We start from the raw sequence: 6196 nt of genomic DNA, 5'->3' as shown, positions 1-6196 counted from the left end.
ACAACTCAAAGTCTACTATAAAAACCAAGTTTGAAAAAATTATGAAATCGAAATAGTTTTCTTCTATGGAAGACTAGAAGTCGCTATTTTTTTGGCATGGGCTGAATAAATATAAAACTATGATTTGATTAGAATATCTTCTAAATTACTGTAACAAGGAGAAATAAAAATAATTTAGATGCTAATCATATTATTGTTAATACCTCTGTAATTACAAATACCTTATGATTTTCCAATAACATAGAAGAAGAATTTTACGTATACAGTAATTTTTTCTTTTTGAAAATTGGGGGAGGGAGTCAAGTGAGTCCCTTGTTCCTTCCTGCGTAGTGGCTTACGTCAGTAGTGGTTTACGTTAATCACTAATATAATTATAGTTTGGATCTTTTATGAGTGATGTTAAGACTATTACTATAGCTTTGCACAACAATATTCACCGTTATTATTTATAGCAATAACTGATTATTTCTTAAATCGATCAAGACTAATATTTGATAATGTATATATGGCACTGCCTACTGGTAATTCTAACGGAGTAACTTCAATTCTGAATGAGTCATATAGTGGTATATCTTTTTTACTCTGATTTACTATATCTATGGTGGTTAAAATCATTTCATGTGTGAAAAGATCCTAATTTTGTAGGCATGTGCTTATCGATTTATCCATACGGTTTGAATAAACATATACTCTTACTTTACCTCTACTGTCTAAATGATTGGTGGTATCATCCAGTATGTTTTAAATGTTCTTATTAAGTGTGTCCATAATATTTGTGAGTCAATGTGTTTTAGGATTAAAAGATATACTGTATGTAGTAGATGCTGTGTTATACTTTTTAACCCTCTTTCTCGCAGTCTCTCTAACTAAAAAAATCTCCATCTTCCATGTGAGGATGTTTAGCAGATACCTGTAAAAGTCAGAGAAAAATGTACTGCCTACAGACAGCCATTGAAATAATGGTTATTAAGTAGATATATATGTGAAATTCTGCCTTTGTAAAAACTCTTATAAAATAAAGTAAATTATTTTGCTGTATAAAGTCAAATTCGTAAAAGTGTTATTGCATAATAAACGTTTTATTGACGATGTAAAATGTCATATAAAGTCAAATTAGTAAATGTGTTATTGTATAATAAATGGTTTACTTATGATGTAAAATGCTGTATAAAGTCAAATTAGTTAAAGTATAAGTTTTAATTATTGTATGATATTTCCCTTTTTAGGTCGATCTAAACCTACAGTCATGTATTGTATGCATCAGATTGACTAAGATATAGTCCTTTTAGGACAAGAAATATAATTAACTGATAAATTAGTCCTGAACATTTTTAATCACTTGACTGAGTAAGTTTTAATTATTGTATTGTCATTGTAGGACTAATTAAATTATAACAAAATGTATTGTACTATTTAGGATGAATTAATTAACTAATGAATTCATCTTAAGCATACTTCTTTTATGACAACTTAATTATAAATTATTTAATTAATTATCGAATTAATGATTAATCATATTCATATTGAGACAGGTATTGTATGAGTCATGGCTGCCTAGAAACGCATTCTTTAGTTTGTGATACTATTACGTAACTATCCATTATGGCCGCCTATCATGGCGGCTTAGCAACACGTCCCTAAAGACACGTTATCTGGTGGCAACTTTTGGAATTATGACGTCTTCATCTTTGACGGTTTCCTCCTTCCCTTACTCCCTGAGGTAGCCAATCAGCGTGAGGCAGCATCCTTTGGGAGGTGAAGTGCAGCCCTAACTACTTAGGACGTTAATAAAACACCCAGAATTTGTTTCTGACCCTCAAATGTGGTAAATCGAATGACAGATTGGGCTTCTTATTTATTTTTACACCCATGCTTTGCCCACTGTGATGACTTACTTTTATTTGTCACACGTCATGTATAACTCATACAGTTTCGAGAGTTGGTTTTCCTTCACTTATGTTCTTTGAGAACGTCTTGTACGCTTTTGCCTACCTAAATCTGTATGAACTATATTGGCTTAGAGTTCCAAAAGTTCTTACTTTAGCTGCAATCAGACGCTGTGTTTTTGGGTTACTTCCGGTAACAAGCTGTTTATCATTTTCCTTCCTCAGGTATGCAATTGATAGGTGGACGCGAAGTAATCTGGTATCTTTTTTGTTTTTCTCTACAGATATCACATCACACTTTCCCTTTACTCATACGGTTGAACAATACATGCATGCTTTTGTTATCACTGAATAACAGAAATTTGCACTGGAAAGTCTTATATTGTAATATTTTTAGAAGGGGCCAGCTTTAAGTGTAGTATACATTTGAAAATTACTAAGCATCAACTGGAATGCAATAAGAAGACCGCTTCTTTACCCTGTATAGTCAGGGGTAAGGTGACTAGATATGTAAGTTATTACTAAATATTGTTTACAACCCTCTGTAAGAAGAAAACAAAAACAACAAAGCAAATAACAGACCAAAAGCAAAACATATACATTTTAAACAAATATATATACGAAATAAATTCAGAAATGGCAGTGGCGCGAGGCGTTTTTGCTAAATATTAAGTCTTAGTGCGAACTCTGGTAGTTTTATTTGTCTGTTTGTTGAATTTCGCACAAAGCTCTGTGAGGATTACTTGCTTTAGCAATCCCTAATTTTGAAGTGACAGACTAGAAAGGCAGCTAGTCAACACTATCCAACTCCAACGAATAGTAAAATTGACTGTCACTTTATAACGCCCCCACAGCTGAAATGGTGAGCATGCTCGGGATGAGTTTCAATTCCGTGATCTACCAGGCCACTTACTCTAGTATTTATAACCGAAGATAAGCTAAATGTATAGTTCTATCTCGCAACTTCAAGATTAGTAAGCACGCAACTAAACTTAATATAACGTTTAATTACAAAAAGCTTTTCCTGGTGAACCAAAACTAATTTACATATATATATATAATTTATTTTATAATTTCCAAGTAAAGAAAATTACAATTCAAGTAATTAACGAAGTACTTTTGACGCATTTTAAAAATCAAAATATTGTTTCAAAGATGTTCCCTATTACTTGATTTTACAAACAAAATCTCTGTCGCATTTTCTTTGGAAAATAATATGTTCTGAAATACTGTAACGTTTTAATCAAACATTTGATCCCCAGTAACATTAAAATAAGCATTTTAATGTAAACTAAATATTTTTTATGATACAGAAGTATAGTTTACCCACATACCTTGTTGAAAGTATTTGTTTTATTAATTTACACAAAACATTAAAACAGTTGAACAATTTAGTTAGCCATATTTTAGGTATTACGCAGCAATAATAATTAATAAAAATCTGTAATCATCACAGTCCTTTGTTTGAAGAGGGCGCTACCAACATTGCAGGTTACTGTAAAACACCTTAATATTGAAAATACACGGTACACGCACATATAAGTATAGATTGAGTAGGACATATTAATATTAGATGTTTGTGTTTGGTGGCACTCTCACGTTTTAAGAATTACTAATATAATTTTCTCTTGTTGTGGTTGATTTACCCGCTTCAAAAGCAAGAATGGCTTGTTGATTTTGCCCGTTCAGAGTGATACTAAAACTTAATTCAGATAAAATATTATATAATCGGTGTTTAGAATAAATGAATAATATTGTGTTACCAGTAGTTACCCTAATTTTGATTTGTAAGTAACTTAAGAATAAAATCGATAGTGGTTACGACTGTTGTTCACGAAATAGCGCTCAGACTACTAGTACTATGTCATATCACAGCAAACCTGAACAGCCCTGATAGTGATGTTACTAGTGACTTCAGGGAAAAATCGGTTAGGAAATGCAACCTTATATGCTTGCTTTAATAAACGCACTAGTTAAAGTAGTTTCTGGTGGGATTAGCTACTTAAACATATTAACATGAAGCTTGTAATAACTGCTGCAGAGAAAATAAATAATACGATTAAGTGCAGTATTGGTGAAGCATTTACTATTCAATTTTCCAGTTACAGTTATTAGAAATTTAACATTTCATTCCATTCAGATATCAATGTAATACATTATCATCACCACTAAAATTCAGATAACTTCAGTATATATTCATTTTAAGAAGTTATGACTAAAACTAAAGCAATGATGTAATATGTCAATGTACATCTGCCACGTTCAGTGCCGATGAGGCCTTTCACTAATATTGAAGTTCCATGGTAAGGTTTTAATTTTTGCGTGATTGAAAAAATTCCTTGAATTTAAAACAATGTCTTTAATTCTAATTTTTATAAGCAGTTATAGAGATATTAAAATGTTGAAAGCTTCAAGTTCAATATATGTGCATGAAATGGGATCATATTATTTATCTTACCTTGATTTATTTAAAGTTTCTTGTATTTCATATAAACAGATGGAGATATACCAGAAATTCATTTTATGTTGTATGTATAAAGTAATGTAAATTTGAGATTAAGTCATACATCTTTAAAGCTAAACAGGTTGATCTTGTCAAAATCTTGTTTTTAATCAAAATTTAAAAAAAATGTGTGATTTTCTAATGAGACACTGGCATGTTCTTAAAAAAAAAAAGAATGAGGTTTTCAAGAATATTATTGCTTATGTTATTACTTATAAATTTTGAAACACCTAGTTCCACATTTCCCATGAAACTAACAGCATGTTTTTCAAAAAAAACATTAAAGTTGATGTTTAAAACATTGTTAATTTCTTAATAGTTTGTATTATAGTTTTATAAAATGGTTAGATTTTATTCATCATCAAGATAAGCATTGTACAAGCAAAATCTTATAAAATATTTTGTAAGCATTTAGTAAAGAGTAAAATCAGTTATATAGTAAAAAAATTAGTTTCAAAGTAACATTTGGACATTTACTTTTACATCATGGTTTGACAAACCACATGAAATTTTACTTACTGTGTGAAAATGTAAAACTCACTTTCTCAGGATATGAGTGAATAAAACTTATTTTAATTCATACTACTCATTTTACTAAATATTTTTTATTTCATTATTACATCCTTACTGATATCACACCCAGATTTATATTATTACAATTTATTTCTGATATAAGTATTACATACTTCATACTTATTTGATCTAAGTTTCTTATCTTAAGAAGGTGTGCCACATATAACACAAATTTAGTAAGATTGTCAAATGGCAAACTTTAACCAGTTGATTAGACCTTGAGACAGGCTCAATGTGCTGTATACTTTTTGTATTAAGAGTGGCTGTTTAAAAAGAACTAAGATAAAACTTTGAACTGGTCCATATTGTAACATAACTATTTTTTGTTTATGTACAGCTACTAAGATTGAAGATGGTAGTGAAATGTATGCGAATCTGCTTTCCAACTGTGTTTCACTACTCAGAAGTTTAGAATAAGGAACAACATTTACATTTTACAATGTAAGTACAAACTTTAAATGCTTCTAGATCTGATGACAGAAGTGTGATCAAGATATCAGTCTGTTATAAATGTGTTTGTGACATTAAATTTCTTCTTTGTTTAATCATTTTCTTAAAATATTGTACATTTGTTGCTTACATATTGTAGCTTGCTGTAATCGTATACTAATAATATATTCCAGTAAATACTCATCATAAAATCTATACTACTGTTCAGTCATTTTCGTTAGTTATAAGTAATATTATATGTACCACATACCCTGTTTTTAAAAAACAATTCCTGGTATAACTTAACATAATGTTTTGGGACAACATGGGACTTATTGGTCCATCTTGATTGTTCCATCCTCTAAACTAAATTAAAATATAAAAAAAAAAGAAAAATCTTAAAGCCAGCCTTTATCATTCATATACTTATCAAGCTTTTTCTTAAACTCACTTAAATGTGAAACATCTGTTACAAAAATGAAACTGTCTTAGCTGAAGATGACTCCTACCTTGCCAAAATTTATATTTGGATCCCCTAGTCCTACTATCCTCATTGTTAAATATGAAAAAGGTGATGCACCAACACTATCAATTCCATTTACAATCTTAAAAACCTCAATCAGATTTCCCCCCCCCCCCAACTCTTCTTATTTCAAGAGAAAACAATATGAGAGATTTCAACCTCTGGTAACCCTTCTCTGAACCCTTTCCAACAATTCAATGTTTTTCTTAAGGTAAGGAGCCCAAGACTGAACACAGTATTCCAAATGTAGCCTAACCAGTGACCTGTACAATGAAATTATAA

The 6196-nt window shown here is 30.4% G+C and overlaps 1 protein-coding gene across 5 annotated transcripts in view; it reads left to right on the top strand.

Moving 5' to 3' along the window:
* The window catches only part of LOC106478782 (WAS/WASL-interacting protein family member 3-like), a 39089-nt gene that overhangs the window by 8632 nt on the left and 24261 nt on the right, over positions 1–6196 (top strand). For 4 of the 5 annotated variants that reach the window (XR_002609976.1, XM_022382430.1, XM_013939348.2 and 1 more), the window contains exons 1-2: positions 3418–4189; positions 5300–5403. The gene's annotated coding sequence lies outside the window, so the exon portion shown is untranslated. Of the gene's footprint in view, positions 1–3417; positions 4190–5299; positions 5404–6196 lie in introns of those variants that run through there. The other variant, XM_022382429.1, reaches the window with a different exon arrangement.

This window comes from Limulus polyphemus, unplaced genomic scaffold, assembly GCF_000517525.1.
Source record: "Limulus polyphemus unplaced genomic scaffold, Limulus_polyphemus-2.1.2 Scaffold249, whole genome shotgun sequence".
Taxonomy (NCBI): domain Eukaryota; kingdom Metazoa; phylum Arthropoda; class Merostomata; order Xiphosura; family Limulidae; genus Limulus; species Limulus polyphemus.
The sequence above is the reverse complement of the archived record's forward strand: the minus strand, read 5'-3'. Positions and strand labels throughout refer to the sequence as shown.